Below are 24,114 nucleotides of genomic sequence, written 5' to 3'. Positions count from 1 at the left end.
TAAAATTCTCCCTATGACAAAGTGACAAAACCTGAACAAAATACTCCAAGTGCGGCCTGACCAAAGTACTGTATAACTGCAACATAAATTCCCAACTTCTATACTCAATGTCCGGCCTGATGAAGGCCAGTGTGTCAAAAGCTTTCTTCACTGCCCTGTCTACATGTGACAACACTTTCAGAGAACCGTGAACCTGAATGCCAAGGTCTCTCTGCCCACTACACCCCTTAAGGCCCTCCCAATCACTATGTAACTCCTACCTTGAGTTGAGTTTCCAAAATGCAAAACATCACGCATCTATATTAAATTCCATTTGCCATTTCTTGGCCCACTTCCTCAACTGATTAAGGTCCTGCTGCAATTTCTGCTAAACTTCCTCACTGATCATGCTCCCACTTATATTAGTCTCATCTGCAAACTTAATAATCATGCCATGTACATTCTCAACCAATTCATAGATAACAAACAGCCATGGACCAAGCCTCCAGTCTGACAAGTATCCTTGCACTAAACCCTCTGCTTCCTACCATCAAGCCAACTGTGCATCCAATTGGCCAGTTCCCCAGCATTCCACGTGATGTAACTCTCCAGAGCAGCCTGTCATGTGGAACCTTATCAAAGGCCTTACTTATATCCATAGAGACTATGGTTACCGCCTGGCCCTCATCAACTTTCTTGGTCACTTCAACAACGAAGTCTAACAAATTTGGGAAGCATGATCTCCCACTGACAAGTCTATGCTGACTGCTCCGAATCAAACCCTGTGTAAGTAATGGATACAGACAATGGTATGCTGTCCTTCATTGTAAGATTATTCAAGTACATAAGTGATGTCATCTTCTTGCTGTTGTAGGGACTTGCTGAGAGCATGGTTGGGACACTATCTATGGATTTGATGTCCTTTGTAAGGAATGATCTCCTTACCACAGAAAGGGGCAATGGTATCATGGGGATAGAGTGAAGAAGCGGAGTGTTTTATCATTACAGTTGTGAGAGAAGAAGAAATCGTGACGTTAAACACGAGGAGTGGCAGCGATCACTTACTTCCAAAAGAGACATTGACAGGGTGAGAAATTCCATACTTTACCCAGGATTGATTGTTTTGATTTATTGTCACGTGTACCTCAGTACAAGGAAACACTTTATTTATGAGCAGTGGAGGAAGATCATAGTTAGCATGGCCAGACAGATCATAGGGTGGAAACAGACTTGGACAGAGTAAGGAATACAGGTTACACTGAACAGGACATGCACTAGACAAGGTCAACATGAACAAGATCAGCATTATTTGAACTTAGAGAGTCCATTCATCAGTCTAACGTGGCCTTCCTAATAGTTTATTTGCCTAAATCAACTCTCCCCATGTTATTGTGCATTCGGCCTGTGAGCCCTGTACTGAACGTCATGTTGCTCACAATCCCCAACAGCAGCCACAATACCTTCCGTCTGAAACAGGTAGCCATTCCCACCAGCTTCCACCCTACATAGCGAACACCAGGCTGGCTTCTCGGAGATGGAAGGTGCCTTCTTGAGACTGCACACAAGACATATGGCTTCCCTCCTCACCACTAGAAAACCACGTTAAAGTCCCACGTGTGCATCATGACAGACGGAGCTACGAGGAACAACATGTAGCAGTCTGTCTGTGCAGCCTCTGCTCTACTTGTTCATCATGTTAAAGCATCAGTTAGGAGACAGTGAGAACTGCGATGCTGGAGATCAGAGTAGACAGTGGTTTGCTGGAAAAGCACAGCAGGAGAATCGACGTTTCGGGCATAAGCCATTCATCAGGATCAACATCAATTACCTCATTCACCGTTGTGTAAGTGTATTGAGGTGGGAATGGCCTCCTACTGTTCCTGTATAAGTGATTCAAGGAACTGACAGGCTTCTTCCTCGTCCGATTGGACAGGGTCAAGGGCCGGATTGGGTTACCACTGGTTCCTGTATGACAGCTCGATGTGCTGACTAGTGTGATGATATTGTAGCTTTAAGATGTTATTTTGTTCTGGTTTCTTTTAAGAGAGAGATTGAATGACCGTTACCACGCTGGCCAATTAAGACCACTTGAGTAAACAACTAGTGAGGCCTTAGATTTATTTTAATGTGGCCTGAATGGGTGTGGCCAGCTCTCACAGATTAGGATCACTCGGTTTTGGTTTCTCAGTGACATCAAAAATTATTGGGGTCTCCACCGAGTTGAAAACTTCAGTGAATGTCTCCTGGCAGCTACTCTCTATGAATTTTCTCTTGGTGCTGTTTTTAAATCCTGAATTGGAGAAATATTTGTGTCATTCAGTGTCTGAATATTCCTTTTTGCCAAGGGCTGTGTTCATGTGATTTTCCTGTATTGAAACAGTTCATTAGTATTTGTTCCTCGATCTATTATTCTGTTAACTCATCCAATATAATTATGTTATTCTAAATTCTTCTTTCTTTGGTTTTATTTCATCTATCGTGTTTTAGTAAATGGTGTTATGCCTCACACCGAGTTGTTGACAGGTCACATTGCATCTGGAACAGACACTTGACTATTTCTTTAAAATAAGAAAACATTAGAGTCTCGGCTCCCACCTTCAAATATTGTCGAGGGGCTCTGGTGTGGCCCATCACACTAGAATCCTTCTCTTCCTGAATAATAGGCTGGAGGCACTGAGTGGGCTATCCCTGTTCTTCTCCAATAGTGTCAATGGGCTGAACGACCTCCTCATATTCCTGTGTAACCAGCGTGAGGTGCTGAATGATCTCTTATTTTACTGTGGCAATGTGCAGTGTCAGACAGTCCTTTATATGAATATTCCCGACTCTTTAAAAGCACAAGCCTCAATGGAGTCCATGTCTTGCTGCACATGGACACAGTCCACTTCAGAAGCTGATGGGGGCGTCAAATTATTCTGAAAATTGTGGAATCCTCAGTGACCATCCCCACTTCTGATCTTATGGTGGGGAGGTTGGGGGAGGGAGACATTGATGAAGCAGCTGGAACTGTTTGTGAAGAGGAAGCTGCCTTGAGGATCTCCCACAGAGGTGACCCAGGACTGAGATGATGAACACCTTCCTTTGTGCCATGTTTGACTCCAAACACTGGAGAGTTTACTCTGATTCCCATTAAGTCCAGTTTTGTTAAGCTCCTTGATATCAACAGAAGTCAACCACTGCCTTGATATCAGGGCCAGTTATTTTTACCTGAACCCTTGTCTCAACCTCTTTTGACCATATCAATAAACCATGATATAGGAGCAGCAAGTGTTTTCTTCAAACAGGTGGGATTGAATGTCAGGATTTCTCTTCTCAAGAGTGTTCGGGGAGCCAAATGACTGAAAGTATTTGAAGAGGAGGTAGATCGCTATTGACCTTTCAGAGAGTTGAGGGCGATGAAGAATTGGGTATGAAAGAGGATTTGAGACCAAGAGCAGATCAGTCATGATCTTAAAGAAGGGCAAGGCAGGCTTGGGGAGTGAACGACATGCCCCTGTTTCTGATGTTCTCCCATTCTGTTATTGGAAAGTTAGTGGGTGTTATTTTCATGGATGTTCTGTTATTGAATGTTGCCGTCAGGGAGACAAGAGGATGTTGTGAGCCATTGATTGGTGAGTTATGTGGGCTGTATTCATAGTGAAGTTGGGTCTACAACATGACCAACAAATGGTGCACAAATTTCAGAGAGGGGAAGCTGAGGAAAGGCTGAGGCACTTGGGGTTGTTTTCATTGTAGAAAAGAAGGTTTAGGGGTGATTTGATAGAGGTGTACAAGATGATTAGGGGGTTAGATAGGGTTGACAGTGAGAACCTTTTTCCACGTATGGAGTCAGCTATTACAAGGGGGCATAGCTTTAAATTAAGGGGGGGTAGATATAGGACTGATGTTAGGGGTAGGTTCTTCACTCAGCGAGTCGTAAGTTCATGGAATGCCCTGCCAGTAGCAGTAGTGGACTCTCCCTCTTTATGGGTATTTAAGCGGGCATTGGATAGGTATATGGAGGATAGTGGGTTAGTGTAGGTTAGGTGGGCTTTGATCGGCGCAACATCGAGGGCTGAAGGGCCTGTACTGCGCTGTATTCTTCTATGTTCTATGTTCTATAGATGGGGGGCCTCTTTCATACCCAGCCTGGATTTTACAATTACATTACTCAAATCACCTCAAAGCGTGTGGGACAGTCTTGAAGGGCCGAATGATCTCCTCTGTTTCTGTGCACCAAGTTATATAAGTAATTAGCCTCTAAATGCTCCTGCCTAACAGGTTTAATGGCCTGAATGGAACACAGGAACATGGGATTGAGGGATAGGAGTGAGTCATTACATATGTTGACACTTCTCCACCAGGCACTAAGATTGTGGCTGATCAGGTTGGGGTCTCAGTCCCAATTTCCTGTCTGCGTCCCATTATCATTGACTCAGTTCTCTGCCAAATTTTTCACTAACGCAACTTTCAATCAATGTGAACATAGAGGCATGATAAACCTCCAGTGAAGAGGATTCTGATTTGAAAGGTACTTTCAGAATTATTCGTCATCCTTCTTATAGAATCAGAGTCATGCAGAATAGAAACAGACCCGTTAGTCCAATCTGTTCACTCCGATCAGATACCAAATCTGGTTTAGCCTCATTTGCCAGCATTTGGCCAATATCCCTTCTCTTTCAGATACTTTTTAAATGTGCGATTGTAACCGCCTTCACCACTTCCTCTGACAGCGCTTTATATTCACACACGACTCTCTGTGTGAAATATTTATCTTCAGGTCCCTTCTAAATCATTCGTCCTCTCCCCTTCAACCTATGCCCTCTTGTTCTGGACTCCCCTACCCTGGGGAGCAGAACGTGGCTGTTCAGAATATCCATGCCCCTGATGATTTTATAAACTTCTATAATGTCACCCTTCAGCCTCTGACACTCCAGGGGGAAACACCTCAAACTAATCAACCTCTCCCTAAAGCTCAAACCTCCAGTCTTGGGACATCTGTGTAAATCTTTTCTGCTGACAACCGAATTGTATGCAGTATTCTTAAAGTGGCCTCACCAACATCCTTTATAGATACAACATGCCACCACAACTCCTATACTCAACGTTCTGACTGATTAAGGCAAATTTGTAAAATGTGTTCTGTACCGCACTGTCTGCATTCGACTCCACTTTCAAGGAACAATGTACCTGCAGCCCTATGTCCATTTGTTTCACATTACTCCCCAGGACCTTCCCATTCAGTGTATAATTTCTGCCCTGATTTGCCTTCCAAAAATGCGTAACCTCGTATTTATCTAAATTAAACTTCATCTGTCACTCCTTGCCCCTTTGTCCAATCTAATTGTGGTCTCTTTGTACTCTGAGATAATCTACTACACCACCTTTCTGATGTTGTCTGTAACCTTACGAACTATGGCCCCAATATTCATATCTAAGTCCTTTACATAAATGATGAAATGCTGTAAACTCAGTACTGATTCTTACAGCACACTGCTGCTCACAAGCCTCCAGTCTGAAAAATATCCCTCTTCCTTCAAGTCAATTGTGACGAGCTTCTTCTGTATCCCATGTAACCAAACCTTACTCATCAGCCTACCAATCGGAATGTTATGAACACCTTGCTGAGGTCCATATTGACAATGTCAACCAAACTCCCTTCATCAATTTTCTTTGTCACCTCTACATAAAACTCAACCAAATTAATGAGACATGATTTCCCAAGCAGAAAGCCACGTTGTCTACTCTGATCCTTCGAAAATGTATGTAAATGCTATCCCTCAGAATCCCCTCCAACAACTTACCCACCACTGATATCAGGCACACCGGTCTATAGTTCCCCGGCTTTTTGGGGTCACTGTTTCCTTTTCCACTGCTCCACTGCTCACAACAAATGTTAAATGTAACTGGGTCGGTGATATGGCCGATGATATTGGTGTCAGACTAGGTCAAGGTCAGTTTTAGGAACAAGTCAGGCTAGTTTATTTAATCTGCTCAAATAGCACGTTTATGATCCAGAGTAATGTTACTCAAACTATGATGGAAAGATGAATGGTCAACTGTTGGGTATTGCAAATAAAGTACCGATATTTCCCTTTCTAAACACACGCACACACACACACACACACACACAACAATAAACAAAATCTCTGCAATTTCAAGTTGAAAGAACCTTTTCCAAATATCATTGTTAGTTATGACTAAAGGAAAAATTGAGAGATTGTCCAAAATGTGATTCGGCTTCTGAAGATATTCTACTCACACAGCTGTTCAGCGATTTCTACTTTTGTGCACTCGTCAGTGTAACGGTAAGGGCATGGGAAGGTTACTCTTTGGAAGGTAGGTATGGACTTGTTGGGCCGAAGGGCTTGTTTCCACACTGCAGGGATTCTATAAAAATAAGAATGGTAATAATAACAGTAGAGTTTTGTTTTAGCTCGTACACATTACTGTGATGAGGAATAATGAAGGAGAGAGAGTGCATTTCTTCTCGGGCAGATGACATTTTCTCCCTCTCTGAGTTGAATCACACAATAATCACATTCTCTCCCAAACTGGACCATGTGAGGTCTCCTTGTACATTGTCCAAACTATGTCTCCATCACAATTCCTGTTCCATGTAGGTGCATCATTACTGCTGTCATTTACAGAGCCATACCCTGAGCAGAAAATGGTCTCAGTCGATTTGAAGATATGTTTATATGTCCCTGCGTCATTAAAACATAAAATGTTTAATGTATTCAGAATACATAGAACACAGGACATAGAACAGTCCAGCTTAGAACAGGCCCTTCAGCCCACGATATTGTGCCGACCATTGATCCTCATGTATGCATCCTTAAATTTCTGTGACCTAATGCATATCCAGCAGTCTCTTAAATATCCCCAATGACCTTGCTTCGACAACTGCTGCTGGCAACGCATTCCATGCTCTCACAACTCTGTGTAAAGAACCCACCTCTGACATCCCCTCTATACTTTCCTCCAACCAGCTTAAAACGATGACCCCTCGTGTTAGCCATTTCTGCCCAGGGAAATAGCCTCTAGCCATCAACTCTATCTATGCCTCTCATAATCTTGAATACCTCAATTAGGTACCCTCTTCTCCTCCTTTTCTCCAATGAAAAAAGTCCGAGCTCAGTCAATCTCTCTTCATAAGATAAGCCCTCCAGTCCAGGCAGCATCCTGGTAAATCTCCTCTGAACCCTCTCCAAAGCATCCACATCCACATCCTTTCTGGGTGACCAGAACTGGACGCAGTATTCCAAGTGCGTTCGAATCAAAGTTTTATAGAGCTGCAACAAGATCTCACGACTCTTAAACGCAATTCCCCCTGTTAATGAAAGCCAAAACACCATATGCTTTCTTATCAACCCTGTCAACTTGGATGGGCGTTTTAAGGGATCTATGTACCTGCACACCAAGATCTCTCTGTTCCTTCACACTGCCAAGAATCCTATCCTTTATCCTGTACTCAGCTTTCAAATTTGACCTTCCAAAATGCATCACCTCGCATTTGTCCAGGTTGAACTCCATCTTCCACCTTTCAGCCCATATCTGCATCCTGTCAATGTCCCGCTGCAGCCTACAACAGCTTCTATACTGTCAACAATATCTGCAACCTTTGTGTCATCTGCAAACTTGCTAACCCATCCTTCAATCCCCTCATCCAAGTCATTAATAAAAATTACAAAGAGTAGAGGCCCAAGAACAGAGCCCTGTGGAACACCACTCACCACTGGCTTCCAGGCAGAATATTTTCCTTCCACTACCACTCACTATCTTCTGTTTGCCAGCCAATTCTGTATCCAGACAGCTAACACAGATACCTGTGTTAAAATGAATGTTTTGTTTTAACAAATGCAGAAATTGCTGGAAAAGCTCGGCAGGTCTGTCAGCATCCTGATGACTTTTACATGCTGTAATTGTACCAGCCTCCACCACTTCCTCTGGCAGCTCATTCCATACGCACACCACCCTCTGTCTGAAAAGGTGCCCCTTAGGCCTCTTCAAAATCTTTCCCATCTCACTTTCCACCAATATCCTCTAGTTTTGGACACCCCAAACCTGGGGAAAAACCCTGACGACTCAACCTATTCGTGGCCATTCTGATTTTATAAACCTTTACTACTGCGAAATGTGACTCCAATCAACACGAATGGCTGTACTTTCAGTCATCCTGGGCCTAAATGCTGAAATTCAACACCGACACCTGTTCGTTTTCCATCAAGTCACAATTCTAAAACCAGTTTAATCAGTTTGTTCAGATGTATTCGGAGACACTTCTGTGGGATTTACACCTAGACCTTTGTGCCCGGAGGTAGGGACACGAGCATCACTTGGCAATACCCATACGGCTGCAGCATTATTCTCCTGTGTGTTTGTTCATCAGCCTGTTATGACATGCTGTGACATACCTTTGCAACAGGCAGGACATGAATCCAAACCTTCTGGTCCAGAGCTAGGAACACTACCAAACAATTTCAGGAATTGAAATCAAACCCAGAGCCATGGCTCAGAGGCAGGGACACTACCCACTACACTACTATACCCAGATTTTGGGTCACATTTTAAGCGGCAGCGTTCAGTTCGGTGTGGATTTATTATAATCAGGTTACCATTACCGAACTACACAAAACATTTTGTATTGTTAAACAAGTGCAAGATCGAAATTAACTATGAACATCGTTAATTGCTATTATCTGTAGTCTGCAATATTTGGGAAAGAAATCCTGCAGACATATTCTGCCCAATGAAGGGTCTCAAGTCGATATTAATTACTGAATGCCAGACACGGAGAAAGACCATAATTTCTGGTCCCAAAACACCGATCAGTATAACCCAACTCGTACATGTGTCTGTCCTCTGCCTAAAACCATGAAATGAGACCACGCCACTGATTACTGTCCTTCCTCTCCTCCCCACTGACTGTGTCTGCAATCTGTCCCTCCTCCCTCTAACCACACAAGGGAAACCAAGCTCAGAGCCTTTGTGAAAATCAAGGCCGGAATTGCAGGCCTCCTGGAGAGGGGTGGGCATTTTAAAATTAAACGGGGAAGGAGAGGAGGTGGTAATATCACTTACTGGCCGAGGCGTGGCAGATGGATTTTAGTTTGGATTAATGCGAGGTATTGGATTTGGTAAATCAAACAAAAGTAGGTCTTACACAATTAAACGTAGGGCCTTTGGCAGTGTTGTAGAACGGAGACCTCGGCCATCATGTATAATTCTTCAACAGTTGCATATCATTTCGATAATGTGATTAAGAAGGTGTTTTGCACACTTGTCTTCAATGGTCAGACCATTGAGTATCGGAATTGGGATGTCATGTTGTGGTTGTACAGGATATTGGTGAGACCTCTCCCGGAATACTGTGTCCAATTTGGACATCCTGCCCTCGCATTCCATAGGCACACCACCCTCTGGGTGAAAAAGCTGCCCTTAGGACACTTTTAAATGCTTCCCCTCTTACCTTTCAACTATGTCCTCTAGTTTTGGAGTCCCCTACACTTATAAAATATATTGACTGTTCACTTTGATATTATTGATCTTGATATTATTCAGCTGGAGAGTGTTCAGAAGAGATTAACCTGGATGTTGCTGGAAATGGAGGGATTGAGTGATAAGGAGAGGTTGGGTATGCTGGGACATTTTTCACTGGAGAGTATGAGGTTAAGGGGTAACTTTACAGAGGTTTATAAAATAATGAGGGGAACAGATAAGCTGAAGGGCTGATGTCCTTTCCCTAGAGGTGGGGATTCAAAACTGAGCGATATTATAAGGTGCGAGGAAAAAAGATTAACGAAAGTCATGAGAGGGAATTATATTAGACAGAATCTGTTTTGTGTGTGGAATAAACGTGCAGAGGAAGTGGTGAAAGCAGGGACAGTTGCAACGTTTAAAGGACATTTAGACCAGTCCATGGATAAGACATCAGTTGGGATGGTGCTGTGAGCAGCTGCCCTCTCCCTCCCCCTCTCTGAATGAATCCCTGTTGGTTTTCACCCTCTGCCAATGCCGGTGCAGTGGCATGGGGAGGCCATCAGAGGGTGGCATTGCATCACTTTCAGCACCACAGAGACACCCAGACCTGCCCCACACAGAGACACACAGATAGACGCACAGCAATTGTTAGGACACGGCATAGAGCTCATCTGGTAATTTAAAATAAACATAAATAAATGCTCAATTCGCCTTGTAAACTATTAAAATATGAGTGAGAGAACTCCCAAATTCCACTGTTGAAATAAAAACAACAATGTATTTTTTAACACTGAAAGTCCCTCTATCCTTTAACTACTCATAACCCGACTCCAGCTCTACACCAATATACTGTGTCTGCCATCCTCTCATATCACAGGTGCTTGTAAGCTGTCATTTCGGGGCAGCATTCACTCTCTCTTAAAGGTACAGTACACACTTTCAACTTCATCCCATTATACCCTGATGAATGTCGATAAGTGGAACCTATCCGGATTTCTCTTGGTCTGCTGTTTGTCAATATTTCATCTACTCTGTCTAGTAAATGTCAGGATTTTTGTTGCTCCATTGACAGAATGTCATTATTCGACTCTGCCCATGGGAATATATCAGTATTTCACTTGCTCACACTCCTGTGTGTGGGGCAGGATTTCAGTTGTTTCATGGGGACTATGATACTATGACAATCTTAATGTTTGTAAATGGTACCAAACCTGCAAGAATTGTAAAGTCTATGGAGGACAGTTTGGAACTCTAACAGGACAGTGATACGCTGGTAGACGGGGATCATTGCAGAGCAGTGTGAGGTGATGCACTTTGGTATGAAAGATAAAGAAAGACAGTTTAAAACAGGCTATGCCATTATAAATGGGCTGCAGGAACAGAGAGCGCTTGGTGTATATGAGCACAGATTGTTGAAGATGTCTGGACAAGTGGGTAGAACAGTAACTATCACAGATTAGTTTCAGTATCTGAGCTGTTTAGAGGAGGAGGTGTAGGAGGGAGTCTCCGTGCTCCCTTCCTGGGAGGTGGTGGTGACGATGTGTTATGAGCCCACCCTTCTGCCCACCGAGACCATGGGGATTCCATTTGTATCAGCTCAACACAAAAGGGAGATGGCATCAGGGCCACAGCTTCTAAGTTGTGCCGGGGGGGGAACGGAGCTGCCAGTGGGTTCAAAGTGAGAACTGTCCTTCACTGAACATTGCTCCTTACTCAGTCGGTGGGACGTGGATGTTCAGAATCTCCACACGAGGTGTCCCTGTCCTTTCCGGCTCGTACCAGTGTCCTCCCCACATGGCGGGGGGAGGGGGGTAAGGGAATGGATATCGGGCACTCCACCACCCGGATAGGCCCTTTCTGACCTATTCCAGGCTGTTTCTCCTGGAATGGGAGGAAGGGAATGAGGGACGGAAGGTGGGGAGGGGTGTCCCTGCTGTTAGTGATGGTGCAGGTGAGGATAATGGCTAATCGTGAGGTTTTCAGAGGGAGTCTGTCGACAGTGTTGTATCCATGCAGAGTAATTGATATGGGGGGTAAAGTGGACGGGGTGACAGAGAGAGAGAGAGACAGAGAATGACAGAGAGAGAGAGAGAGAGAGAGAGAGAAGGTGCTGCATGCGGCAGTGAGTGTGGTGGACCATGAGCCTTGTTCGGGGGTCGGTGCAATAACAGATACACAGTGAGTGTGAGGGAGCAGAGAGAATGCAGTGACCCTTATCCTGACAGAGTGGGTAAGGTTATTGATGTTTGTCCTGTTTTACGGAACATATCTTCAGACTTCAGATACTGCACTGAGCTGGGTGGGGAGCTCAGACTATGCTCGGGGGGTCTGGTGGTGTGACCGCCTCTGGAAAGAGAATGGTCCCCCTCTGTACTAGCCCATCCACCAGGACCTCCGTGCCCCTGTCGACAAACCGTGATGCCATCGCCCCTTATCTGCCATGCTCGGGGTAAACTGCGCGGCGCAGCTCCAAGCTGAGAATGCTCAACCCCTGTGCCCATTGGCCTTTCAAAGATGGCCCCAGTGTCAGTTGATCACAGAATATCCAGGGGCATCCGGGCAATGGTGAGTACCACCCGCCATGATGGGTGGGAGAATCGGGCTGGTATTCAATGAGAGGGACACCATGGGGGCGAGGTATCCAATGAGTTGAGTTTGATAAGATAGCACCAGGAATCTAGCTTGACCTCATATAGATAATCTCTCTGTCACACTCAATGAAAATGACACTGAGGCAAATTATTGTTAGAATCAGCTCAGTGAGTCATAGATTCTGTTGAAACTACTCCCATTTACAAAGCTGTAGAACAAATGCTCATTCAAAACGCTCCATCATTTCACCTCACACCAATAACCCTTTTTCCCATCTTTCCTGGGTAGACTGGCTCATGTTACAGAATGCTATCGAAGTGTCTACATTTCAGCATTCTGAACCTGGGAACACATCCTTCCATGACACTGTCTCTCAGTCTCCCCCTCTCTGTCTATACCCCAAACCCCTCCCATGTGGTGATATTTACACTGATTCCCCAGGCATCTCTCCCTGGCAGTGATGTTCTCACCCACAGCACCCCCTTGTCATGATACAATGGAGATATGGAGCGGTAAATTGGTGGGAGCTGTACGTCCTTTCACTTCCAGCCCGGGCTGCAAGTTTCCCCCACACTGGGCAGGGATCTAACACAGTGTGACTGAGCAATGCACTGGGGTGGTGTACACAGTCCTACATGCTGGGAGGGTAACTGCTCCTGGGTTACAGATCAATGCACTGGGGTGATGTACACAGTCCTACATGCCGGGAGGGTAACTGCTCCTGGGTTACAGATCAATGCACTGGGGTGGTGTACACAGTCCTACATGATGGGAGGGTAACTGCTCCTGGTTTACCGATCAATGCACTGGGGTGGTGTAAACAGTCCTACATGATGGGAGGGTAACTGCTCCAAGTTTACAGATTAATTCACGGGTGATCACTGCACGGGTCGCTGTGCTGGTCAGACTATCTGGTTGAGGTTTATAGATAATACAATGATGTGGTCTGTGCAGCTCCCCATGCTGGATGAATATTTTGTTCCAGGTTCACACAATAGTGCTCTGCTGTGGTCTGCACAACTCCCGGTGCTGGACAGATATGTAGCATGTGCACAGTACATCATGTTGGTGGGGTGGGTACGGGGTAACGGTGATGGAGAGGTCACGGAGCTCTACAGAACATTCTCCCCCAAACATTCTATAACTGACACTCCCTGGAACGGTCTGTCCCTGACATTCTATAACTGACATTCCCCGGAACGTTCTGTCCCTGACATTCTATAACTGACATTCCCCGGAACGTTCTGTCCCTGACATTCTATAACTGACATTCCCCGGAACGTTCTGTCCCTGACATTCTATAACTGACATTCCCCGGAACGTTCTGTCCCTGACATTCTAAAACTGACATTCCCCGGAACGTTCTGTCCCTGACATTGTTTGTGAACGGACGGACGTCAGTGAATTGAACAAATGATAAGATCCCGAGGGAAGAGATCCCGTTCCAGGGAGAAGGAGACACTGTTCCGAAGGTCCCTCAGGCAATTAAAGGGGTGAATACGTTTTCCCTGCATTTACGTTTCTTCACGGCACAGGATTGACCACAATTTAGACCAAAATACAGAAATTCCCAAACTCCGTTTGTCTTCTGGAAACTGGGAGAGAATCCTTCGGGACAGCAAAGTTCCCACCCTCCGTATTAGGAACTGGTAAGGAGTGACCTGTGTCTGCTCTTGAGTGATCGAGAGTGTGGGAATGTTCTAGAAACCATCTGTCCTTATGGATGTGTCTCTGTGTGTTTGGGGAGGGAGGGCTTCTTGTGGTTTATGTCACATTTTTGTCAGTAACTCCGATCTTCCCATTTGTTATTCCAGCTCCAATTATTTTAATAAATCCCTGAATACAGGGACACATTTGAAAATCTCACTGGGTCCCCGATCAAACGGGTCCCTTTGCCTCTAGGCTGATGGATAATGGGTTTGTTTTCCTTCTCACAGTTAACGTAGTGACCATCTACGTCCTGCTTTATCAAGATTGTGGATTGTCTCCATGTGTCAGACGTTACCTGGGGGCCATGGCAGCGGCGGATCTCCTGGTCATTATCCTCGACCTGATCCTGAGACACATTCCCATTGTTTATGGGGAACAGTTTTATTTCCTGGACTCCGTCCCCGTGTGTAATATCCACGCCGTCCTCCTTTATGCAGCCACTGACTGCTCTGTCTGGTTCACCGTCACTTTCACCTTTGATCGGTTTGTGGCCATTTGTTGCCAGAAGCTGAAAAGTAAATATTGCAGTGAGAAAACGGCGGCTGTGGTTCTGGGAGCAGTGACTGTGCTGAGCTGTTTAAAGAACATTTTCTGGTATTTTATGTTCACGGCTCAGTATTACCTGGTGAACCACCCCTGGTTTTGTGATGTAAGAGACGCTGTTCTATTCTCCATTGTCTGGGTCACAATCGAGTTCCTCCACCACATTCTAACCCCGTGTGTCCCATTTCTCCTGATTCTGCTGCTCAATGTTCTCACCGTCAGACACATTTTAGTGACCAGCAGAGCCCGCAGGAGACTCCGCGCTCACACCAATGGGGACGCTCAGTTTGACACTGAAATGAGACACCGAAAAAAATCCATCATTTTACTGTTTGTGATCTCGGCCAATTTCATCCTGTTATGGTCAACGTTCATGCTGTATTCTATATGGTTCCGGATGTATGAGTTTGGGTATCGGTCTGTGTATCTCCATTACTTTGTGCAGGAATTGGGCTTCATGCTGCAGCTCCTCAGTTGCTGCACAAACACCGCGATTTTTGCCATGACTCAGACTAAGTTCAGGCAGCAGCTGAAGAATGTGCTGAAATATCCCTTCACCCAAATCCATCCATCCATCAAATTCCCTCATTAATCAATCCATCCGGGATTTTATCATTTCAGTTCAGTGTTTCAGCGATGGAGCAGCCTGTCGCTCTGGTAACAGACTGAGGGTAGCGCTGGTTTGTCCATCCTTATCCCACAGGGGGGTTACAGGGAAACATTTCAATATTTCTCACAACTCAGGGGCCAGTGAGAAAAGGCACCATCCCACTGACTGTATCCATCACTTCCATTTGTAACCAATAAAAATGTTGATTAAACCGTGCCGAGCAGCAGAGTGACAGATGGTGTTTTGTGTCTTTGTGTTGGAGAAGCTGAGCTGGAGAGAGACAGACTCAGCCCCAAGTCCTGGTCCTCAGGGAAGGGGAGTACACCGCGCCCTGAGCTCAGGAGCTGGGTTTAACTCCCTCTGTCCCACCACTGCAGCCTGGCCTCGCCATTACCTCTCCCCTACTCTTTCTCCTCAATTCTCCCTCTCTCTCTTTCATCACACACTTTCTTTTTCAACCCTCTCCTTCGTCCCCCTCTCTCTCTCTCACACACACACCCACCCACCCAACTACGGTTTCTCCACCTGCCTCCACTCTACCCTCTCCCCCCTCTCTCATACCGTCTCTGTCGCCCTCCCACAATTCCATCTCTACCCCATTTTCCCCACATCTCACCCCCACCCCCCCACACGCAGCCTCACCCCCAAAAACCCCCAGTCTCTGGGTCAGAGGGAGAGGGACGGACAAGGGAGAGAGAATATGTCCGAGAGAGAGGGAGGGAGGGAGGGACAGAAGAGAGAGACATTCAGTCAGAGGGAAAGAGGGAGGTGGGCAGAGAGAGACACCGAGGGAGGTGGAGAGCAAGAAGGGGGAGAGAAATTTAGGGTGAGGGAGAGAGAGAGAGACACGGGAGTAGATAATGAGATAGAGGAGCGAGTGAGACTGGAAGAGGGTCGAGGGAGGGGGCAAGAGAGAAATAGAGACAGAGACAGAGGGGTGACGAGAGAGATAAAGGGGGCAAGAGAGAAGGGGAGATGAGAGATAGAGAAAAGAACAGGACAGAGAGAGAGAATGAGGGGGTGAGAGAGAGACAGGGGTTGTGAGATGAAGGCAAGAGAAAGTAGGATGGCTAGAGAGATAGAGGAGGGAAGAGAAAGAGTTAGATAGAGGTGTGAAGAGAGACTGTGTCGAGAGATGGAGGTGAGAGAGAGAGGGAGAGAGAGACTGGATGAGAGAGAGATGGTGAGAGAGAGGAAGGGCACAAAGGAGGGATGGGTGTGTGAGAGGGCAAGAGAGGGAGGGAGTGGTGAGAGAGAGAAAGAGGGGTGAGAGAGAGGGAGGGGGCGAGAGAGGGGGCAAGAGAGAGGGTGGGGGCGAGTGAGAGATAGAGGGAGGGGGTGAGAGAGAGAGGGAGGGGTGAGAGAGAGGGAGGGAGGGGGTGAGAGAGAGAGGGAAGGTGCGAGAGAGAGAGAGAGAGGAATGGCGACAGAAAGGGAGGGGGCATGAGAGAGAGTGGGGGCGAGAGAGAGGGAGGGGGGAGATAGAGAGGGTGGGGGCGAGAGAGAGAGGGAGGGGGCAAGAGAGAGAGAGGGAGGGTGAGAGAGAGAGAGGGAGGGGGAGAGAAAGAGAGGAGGGGGGAGAGAGAGGGAGGGGAGTGAGAGAGAGAGAGGGGGGCGAGAGAGACAGGGAGGGGGCGAGAGAGAGAGACAGAGAGAGGTAGGGGCGAGAGAGTGCGAGGGGGTGAGAGAGAAAGGGATGGGGCTAGAGAGAGAGGGAATGGGCGAGAGAGAGAGGGAGGGGGCGAGAGAGAGCGAGAGAGGGTGCGAAAGAGGGAGGGGGGCTAGAGAGAGAGAGAGGGGGAGGGGCGAGAGAGAGGGAGGGGGTGAGAGAGAGAGGGAAGGGGAGACAGAGAGAGGGAGAGGGGTGAGAGAGACAGGGAGGGGGTGAGAGAGGGAGGGAGGGGGTGAGAGAGATTGAGGGGGTGAGATAGAGAGGGAAGGGGAGACAGAGAGAGGGAAGGGGCGAGAGAGAAGGAGCAGGCGAGACAGAGAAGGAAGGGGGGGGGCTGAGAGAGAGAAGGAGGGTGGGTGAGAGGAAGGGGGCGAGACAGAGCGAGGGGGAGGAGAGAGAGGGAGGGGGCGAGAGAGAGGGAGGGGGCGAGAGAGGGAGGGGGCGGGCGAGAGAGAGAGAGGGAGGGAGGCCAATGAGAGAGAGAGAGAGGGAGGGAGGCGAGATAGATGGGGGGCGAGAGAGAGGGACGGGGCAAGAGAGGGAGGGAAGGGGCGAGAGAGAGGAAGGGGGTGAGAGAGAAAGGGATGGGGCGAGAGAGAGCGAGAGAGGAAGTGAGAGAGGGGGCGCGGTAAGAGAGAGAGAGAGGGGGAGGGGCGAGAGAGAGAGGGAGGGAGACGAGAGAGAGGAGGGCTGAGAGGGAGGGATTCGAGAGAGAGAGGGGAGAGAGAGAGAGGGGGAGTGGGGTGAGAGAGAGGAGGGGTGAGAGTGAGGGGGCGAGAGAGAGGTGGTGGGAGCGAGAGAGAGGAAGGGAGGGGATCGAGAGAGAGAGAGGGAGGAGGGCGAGTGGGAGAGACACGGGCCGAGAGAGAGAGGAAGGGTTAGAGAGAGAGAGGAAGGGCAATAGAGAGGGGCGAGAGAGAGAGGGAGGGCGAGAGAGAGAGGGGGGGAGGGGTCGAGAGAGAGAGGGAGGGGCGAGAGAGAAAGGGGAGGGGGTGAGAGAGAGGGGGGGGAGAGAGAGAGAGGGAGGGGGAGAGAGAGAGGGAGGGGAGTGAGATAGAGAGAGGGAGGGGGTGAGAGAGACGGGAGGGGGTGATAGAGAGAGGGAGGGGGCGAGAGAGAGAGGGAGGGGGCGAGAGGGAGGGGCGAGAGAGAGGAAGGGGGTGAGAGAGAGGAAGGGGGTGAGAGAGAGGGAGGGGGCGAGAGAGAAAGGGATGGGGCGAGAGAGGGAGTGGGCGAGAGAGAGAGGAATAGGGCGAGAGAGAGCGAGAGAGGGAGTGAGAGAGGGAGGGCAGTAAGAGAGAGAGAGAGAGGAGGGGCGAGAGAGAGAGGGAGGGAGACGAGAGAGAGGAGGGGTGAGAGGGAGGGATTCGAGAGAGAGAGAGGGGGAGAGAGAGAGAGGTAGTTGGGTGAGAGAGAGGAGGAGGGGGTGAGGGGGCGAGAGAGAGGTGGAGCGAGCGAGAGAGAGGAAGGGAGGGGGGCGAGAGAGAGAGAGAGGGAGGGGATCGAGAGAGAGAGAGGGAGGATGGCGAGTGGGAGAGACACGGGCCGAGAGAGAGAGGAAGGGGTTGAGAGGGAGAAGGGCAATAGAGAGGGGGAGGGAGGCGAGAGAGAGAGTGGGAAGGGCGAGAGAGAGAGGGGGAGGATGCGAGTGAGAGGGGGCAAGAGAGAGAGGGAGGGGCAAGAGAGAGGGGGGGCGAGTGAGAGGGGGCGAGAGAGAGAGAGGGAGGGGGTGAGAAAGAGGGTGGGGGCGAGAAAGCGAGAGGGAGGGGTGAGAGAGAGAAGGAGGGGGCAAGAGAGAGAGGTAGCGAGCGAGTGAGAGGGGGAAGGGACGGGCGAATGAGAGAGGGAGTGGGTGAGAGAGAGGGAGGGTACGAGAGAGAGGGAGGGGGCGAGAGAGAGAGGGAGAGAGAGGGAGGGGGGTCAAGAGAGAGAGGGGGAGGGCGGCGAGAGGGAGAGAGACGGGCCGAGAGACAGAGGGAGGAGTTGAGAAAGAGAGAGGGAGAGGTTTAGAGAGAGAGAGGGAGGGAGGCGAGAGAGAGAGGGAGTGGTCAAGAGAGGGATAGAGGGGCAAGAGAGGGAGAGGGCAAGAGAGAGAGACAGGGGTGAGAGAGAGAGGGGGAGCGAGAGAGAGTGAGGAGGCGAGAGAGAGTGAGAGGCGCGAGAGAGAGAGAAGGAGGGGATGAGAAAGTGGATAGGGGCGACAGAGCGAGTCGGAGGGGGTGAGAGAGAGAGAGGGAGAGGGCAAGAGAGAGAGGGAGGGGCCGAGAGAGAGAGGGAGTGGGCGTGAGAGAGAGTTAGGGGTGAGAGAAAGAGGGAGGGGGGCGATAGAGAGAGTGGTTGAGAGAGCACGGTAGGGGGCGAGAGACAGAGGGATGGGGCGAGAGAGAGAGGGGGGGTCGAGAGAGAGGGGGAGGATGCGAGAAAGAGGGGGTGAGAGAGAGAGAGGGAGGGGGCAAGAGACGGAGAGGGAGTGGGCAAGAGAGAGGGGGAGGGAGGCGAAAGGGAGAGAGGGAGGGGAGGCGAGAGAGAGAGTGGGAGGGGGCGAGAGAGAGAGAGATGGAGGGAGGCGAGATAAAGAGGGGTAGGTGCGAGACAGAAAGGGGGCGCGCGAGAGAGAGTTAGTCGAGACTGATGGGGGTGAGAGAGAAATGGAGGGGGCGAGAGAGAGTGGGAATGGAGCGAGAGAGAGGGAGGGTGGCAAGAGAGAGAGGGAGGGTGGCAAGAGAGAGAGGGAGGGGGAGGCAAGAGAGAGAGGCAGAGGGCGAGAGCGAGAGAGGGAGGGATGGGGCGAGAGAGAGAGGGAGGTGGGAGAGAGAGAGAGAGGGGGGCGAGAGGGAGAGAGACTGGCCGAGAGAGAGAGGGAGGGGTTGAGAGAGAGAGGGATGGGGTGAGAGAGAGAGAGGGGGAGGTGGCGAGACAGAGAGGGAGAGTGTGAGGGAGGTGGGGAGCGAGAGAGAGAAAGAGGGAGGGGTGGGAAAGAGAAAGGGGCAAGAGAGAGTGGGGGGCGAGAGAGAGAGGGAGGGGGCAAGAGCAAGAGAGTGACGGGGGCGAGAGGGAGGGAGGGGGCGAGAGCGAGAGAGGGAGGTGATGAGAGAAAGGGAGGGGGCGAATGAGAGAGAGGGAAGGGGGCGAGAGAGCGAGAGGGAGGGGAGGAGAGAGAGAGGGGGGGTGCGAGAGAGAGAAAAGGGGGCTAGAGAGAGAGGGAAAGGTTGAGAGAGAGAGAGGGTGGGGGTGAGAGAGAGAGAGGGAGGGGGCAAAAGAAAGAGGGAGGGGCGAGTGAGAGAGGGAGGGGGCAAGTGAGAGAGAGAGGGGGCAAGCGAGAGAGGGAGGGGTGCGAGAGAGAGAGGGAGGCGATGAGAGTGCGAGGGAGAGAGGGAGTGGGGTGAGAGAGGGAGGGAGTGGGGTGAGAGAGAGAGGGAGTGGGGTGAGTGAGAGAGTGAGAGAGGGCGAAAGAGAGAGAGAGAGGGAGGGGGCGAGAGCGTGAGGGAGGGCGGCCGGGGGAGAATCAGGGAAGGGGCCGAGAGAGAGAGAGGGAGGGGGAACGAGAGAGAGAGAGGGAGGGTGCAAGAGAGAGATTGGAGGGGGCGAGAGAGTGAGGGGGCAAGAGAGGGAGGGGGGTGAGAGAGAGAGGGAGAGAGAAATGGGAGGGGGTGAGAGAGGGAGGGGGCGAGAGAGAGAGAGGGAGGGTGCGAGAAAGATGGGGTGCGAGAGAGAGTGGGAGGGATGCGAGAGAGAGAGGGTGGTGGGGGCGAGAGAGAGAGAAGGAGGGATGGGAGCGAGAGAGAGAGGGATGGGGCGAAGAAGAGACAGGGAAGGAGGGGACGAGAGAAAGAGGGAGAGAGGTGGCGAGAGCGAGAGAGGGAGGGCAACGAGAGCGAGAGAGGGAAGGGAGCGAGAGTGAGAGGGAGGGGGCGAGAGAGAGAGAGTGTGGGGGCGAGAGAGAGAGGGTGGGGGTGAGAGAGAGAGGTAGGGATAAGAGAGAGAGGTAGGGACAAGAGAGAGAGGGAGAGGAAGAGGGCGAGAGAGGGAGGAAGGGAGGTGAGAGAGAGAGGGAAGGGCTGCAAGAGCGAGAGGGAGGGGATGAGAGAGAGAGGGTGGTGCGAGAGAGAGAGGGAGGGGTCGAGAGAGAGAGGGAGAGGCAGGGGACGAGAGAGAGTGAATGATGGGGTGGTAGAGAGGGAGGGAAGGGGCGAGAGAGAGAAGAAGGTGTGAGAGAGAGGGAGGGCGGGTGAGGTAGAGTGAGGAAGGGGGCGACAGAGCGGGAGAGGGAGGGGAGGTGAGAGAGAGAGAGGGAGGGGGATGGGAGAGACAGGGAGGGGCGAGAGAGAGAGAGGGAGGGGGACGGGAGAGAGATGGGTGGGGCGAAAGAGAGGGAGAGGAAGGGGCGAGAGAGAGTGAAGGTGTGGGTGAGAAAGAGAGGGAACGAGGGGGCGAATGAGAAAGGGATGGTGTGAAAGAAGGAGGGAGTGAGGCGAGAGAGGGAGGGAGGCGTCGAGAGAGAGAGGGAGGCAGTCGAGAGGGGGTGAAAAGGAGAGGGAGGGGGCGAGAGGGAGAGGGAGGGGGTAAGAGAGAGAGAGGGAGGGGCGTGATAGAGAGGGAGGGGGATGAGAGAGAGGGAGGGGGCAGGTGATAGAGAGTGGGAGGGGGTGAGAGAGGGAGGGGCCGAGAGGGAGACGGATGAGGGTGAGAGAGAGTGGCAGAGCGCGAGAGAGAGAGAGGGGAGGGGTCGACAGAGAGAGGGAGGGTGTCAAGAGAGAGGGCGGTGGACGAGAGAGAGAAGGAGGGGAGCGAGAGAGAGAGGGAGAGGGGGCGAGAGAGAGAGAGGGAGAGGGGGCGAGAGAGAGAGGGAGAAGGGTGAGAGAGCAAGGGAGGGAGGGGGCAAGAGAGAGAGAGAGGGAGGGAGGCGAGAGAACGAGGGTCGAGAGAGAGAGGGAGGGGCGCGAGACAGAGCGAGGGGGCGAGGGAGCGAGTGCTAGAGAGAGAGGGAGGGGGTGCGAGAGAGAGGGGGGCGAGAGAGAGAGGGATGGGGCAAGAGAGAGGGGGATGGGGGCGAGATGGAGAGGAAGGGGCGAGAGAGATTGGGAGGGGGCGAGAGAGATTGGGATGGGGCGAGAGGGGGGGCGCGAGAGAGAGAGGGTGGGAGCAAGAGTAAAAGAGGGAGGGGCAAGAGACAGATGGAGGGGAGCGAGAGAGCGAGAGGGCGAGAGCGAGGTGGCGAGAGAGAGAGAGATGGAGGGAAGCGAGAGAGCGAGAGGGCGAGAGGGAGGTGGCGAGAGAGAGAGAGAGGGAGGGGAAGATAGAGAGAGAGGGGGCAAGAGAGAGGGGGATAGGGGCGAGAGAGAGAGGAAGCGGGCGAGAGAGATTGGGAGGGAGGCAAGGGGGGGCCGAGAGAGAGAGAGAGGGAGGGGGTGAGAGAGAGAGAAAGGGAGGGGGCAAGAGAGAGAGAGGGAGGGAGCAATAGAGAGAGAGAGAGGAGGCGAGAGAAAGAGCGGGAAGGGGGCGAGAGAGAGAGAGAAGGAGGGAGTGACAGAGAGAGAGAAGGAGGGGGCAAGAGAGAGAGGGCAGGGGCGAGAGAGAGCGGGAGGGAGTGAGAGATTGAGCGGAGGGGGTGAAAGAGAGAGGGAGCGGGTGAGAGAGAGAGAGGAGGGAGGTGAGAGAGAGAGGGAAGAGGCGAGGGGGAGGAGGGGCTAGAGAGTGAGGAAGGGGCCGAGAGAGAGAGGTGGGGCGAGGGGGGCGAGAGAGAGAAGGAGGGGGCAAGAGAGGGAGGGGGTGCGAGAGAGATGGAGGGGGTGAGAGAGAGGGGGCAAGAGAGAGGGGGATGGGGGCGAGATAGAGAGGAAGGGGCGAGAGAGATTGGGAGGGGGCGAGAGAGATTGGGTGGGGGCGAGAGATGGAGGGTGCGAGAGAGAGAGGGAGGAGCGAGAGAGAGGGAGAGGGAGGGGGCGAGAGAGAGTGAAGGAGGGGTGTGAGATAGAAAGATGGGGCAAGAGAGAGAGGGGAGCGGACAAGAGAGAGAAGGATGGGGCGAGAGAGGGGGTTGCGAGAGAAAGAGAGGGAGTAGGGCGAGAGATAGAGAGAGAGGGAGTAGGGCGAGAGAGAGAGGGGGGCCGAGAGAGAGAGGGACAGGTGCGAGAGAGGGAGGGGGGTGAGAGAGAGAGGGAGAGGGTGAGAGAGAGAGGGAGGGGGCGAGAACGATTAGGAGGTGAGCGAGAAAGATTGGGAGGGGGGCGCGAGAGAGTGGGAGGGAGCAAGAGTGAGAAAGGGTGGGGGCAAGAGAGAGAGAGGGAGGGGAGAGCGAGAGAGGGAGGGGCGAGAGAGACAGAGTGAGGGGTCGAGAGAGAGGGGGACGGTGTGAGAGAGAGAGGGAGGGGGGCGAGACAGAGAGAGGGAGGGGAGCAAGAGAGTGAGAGAGGGGACCGAGAGAGAGAGAGAGGGAGGGAGGGGGCGAGTGGAGTGGGAGGGACGAGAGAGAAAGGGAGGGGACGAGAGAGAGAGTGAGGTTGAGAGAGAGAGGGAGAGCGTGAGAGAGATAGAGGTAGGACAGGCGACGGAGCGTGAGGGCGGGGATTGAGAGAGAGAGAGGGAGGGGACGAGAGAGAGATGTGAGGGGGCGAGAGAGAGGGAGGGGATGAGAGACAGGGGGAGGGAGGCGAGAGAGAGAGATGGATGTGGTCGAGAGAGATACGGCGGTGGGCGAGAGGGAGGGTGGAGGGCGAGAGAGATAGGGACGGCGGCGAGAGAGAGAAAGGGAGGGGGCGAGAGAGAGGGGAAAGAGAGAGATGGCAGGGGGCAAGAGAGAGATGGAGGGGGCGAAGGGAGGGAGGGGGCGAGAGGGGGAGGGAGGGGGCGAGATAGAGAGGGAGGGGATGAGAGAGAGGGAGGGGGCGGGTGATAGAGAGTGGGAGGTGGCGAGAGAGAAGGGGGCGAGAGAGAGAGACAGATGGGGGTGAGAGAGAGAGGCAGTGGGCGAGACAGAGAGAGAGGGAGGGGGCGAGAGAGAGAGGGAGGGGCGAGAGAGAGAGGGAGGGGGGAGAGCGAGAGGGAGGGAGGGGCGAGAGCAAGGGGGTGAGAGATATTGGAAGGGGGTGAGAGACAGAGAGAGGGAGGGGGTGAGAGTGAGCGAGGGGGCAAGAGAGAGGGGGAGTTGGCGAGACAGAGGGAGGGATGGGGCGAGAGAGAGAAGGAGGAGGCGAGAGAGTGAGAGGGAGGGGAGCGAAGGAGTGAGAGGGAGGGGAGCAAGAGAGAGAGGGGAGCGAGAGAGAGAGAGAGAGGGAGGGGCGGGAGAGTGGGATGGGGCGAGAGAGAGAGGGATGGGGCGAAAGAGAGGGAGAGCGTGACAGAGACAGAGGCATGGCGGGCGAGGGAGCGAGCTTGAGGGAGGGGTGTTGAGAGAGTGAGGGAGGGGACGAGAGAGACAGGGAGGGGTTCGCGAGAGAAAGAGAGGGAGGCAGTTGAGAGACATGGCGAGGGGGCAAGAGAGAGGGTGGAGGGTGAGAGAGAGAGGGAGGGTGGCGAGAGAGAGAGAGAGAGAGAGGGAGGGGGCGAG

At 51.5% G+C, this 24,114-nt stretch overlaps 1 long non-coding RNA gene across 1 annotated transcript in view; it reads right to left on the bottom strand.

Moving 5' to 3' along the window:
- Positions 1–24,114, bottom strand: part of LOC140485506 (uncharacterized) — a 63,519-nt gene that overhangs the window by 5,250 nt on the left and 34,155 nt on the right. Inside the window, exons 4-5 of the long non-coding RNA XR_011962369.1 lie at positions 14,039–14,251; positions 6,221–6,348 (exon numbers count right to left, since the gene is read on the bottom strand). This is a non-coding gene — a long non-coding RNA (uncharacterized lncRNA). The remainder of the gene's footprint in view (positions 1–6,220; positions 6,349–14,038; positions 14,252–24,114) is intronic.

Source organism: Chiloscyllium punctatum, chromosome 14, assembly GCF_047496795.1.
Source record: "Chiloscyllium punctatum isolate Juve2018m chromosome 14, sChiPun1.3, whole genome shotgun sequence".
Classification (NCBI taxonomy): domain Eukaryota; kingdom Metazoa; phylum Chordata; class Chondrichthyes; order Orectolobiformes; family Hemiscylliidae; genus Chiloscyllium; species Chiloscyllium punctatum.
The sequence above is the reverse complement of the archived record's forward strand: the minus strand, read 5'-3'. Positions and strand labels throughout refer to the sequence as shown.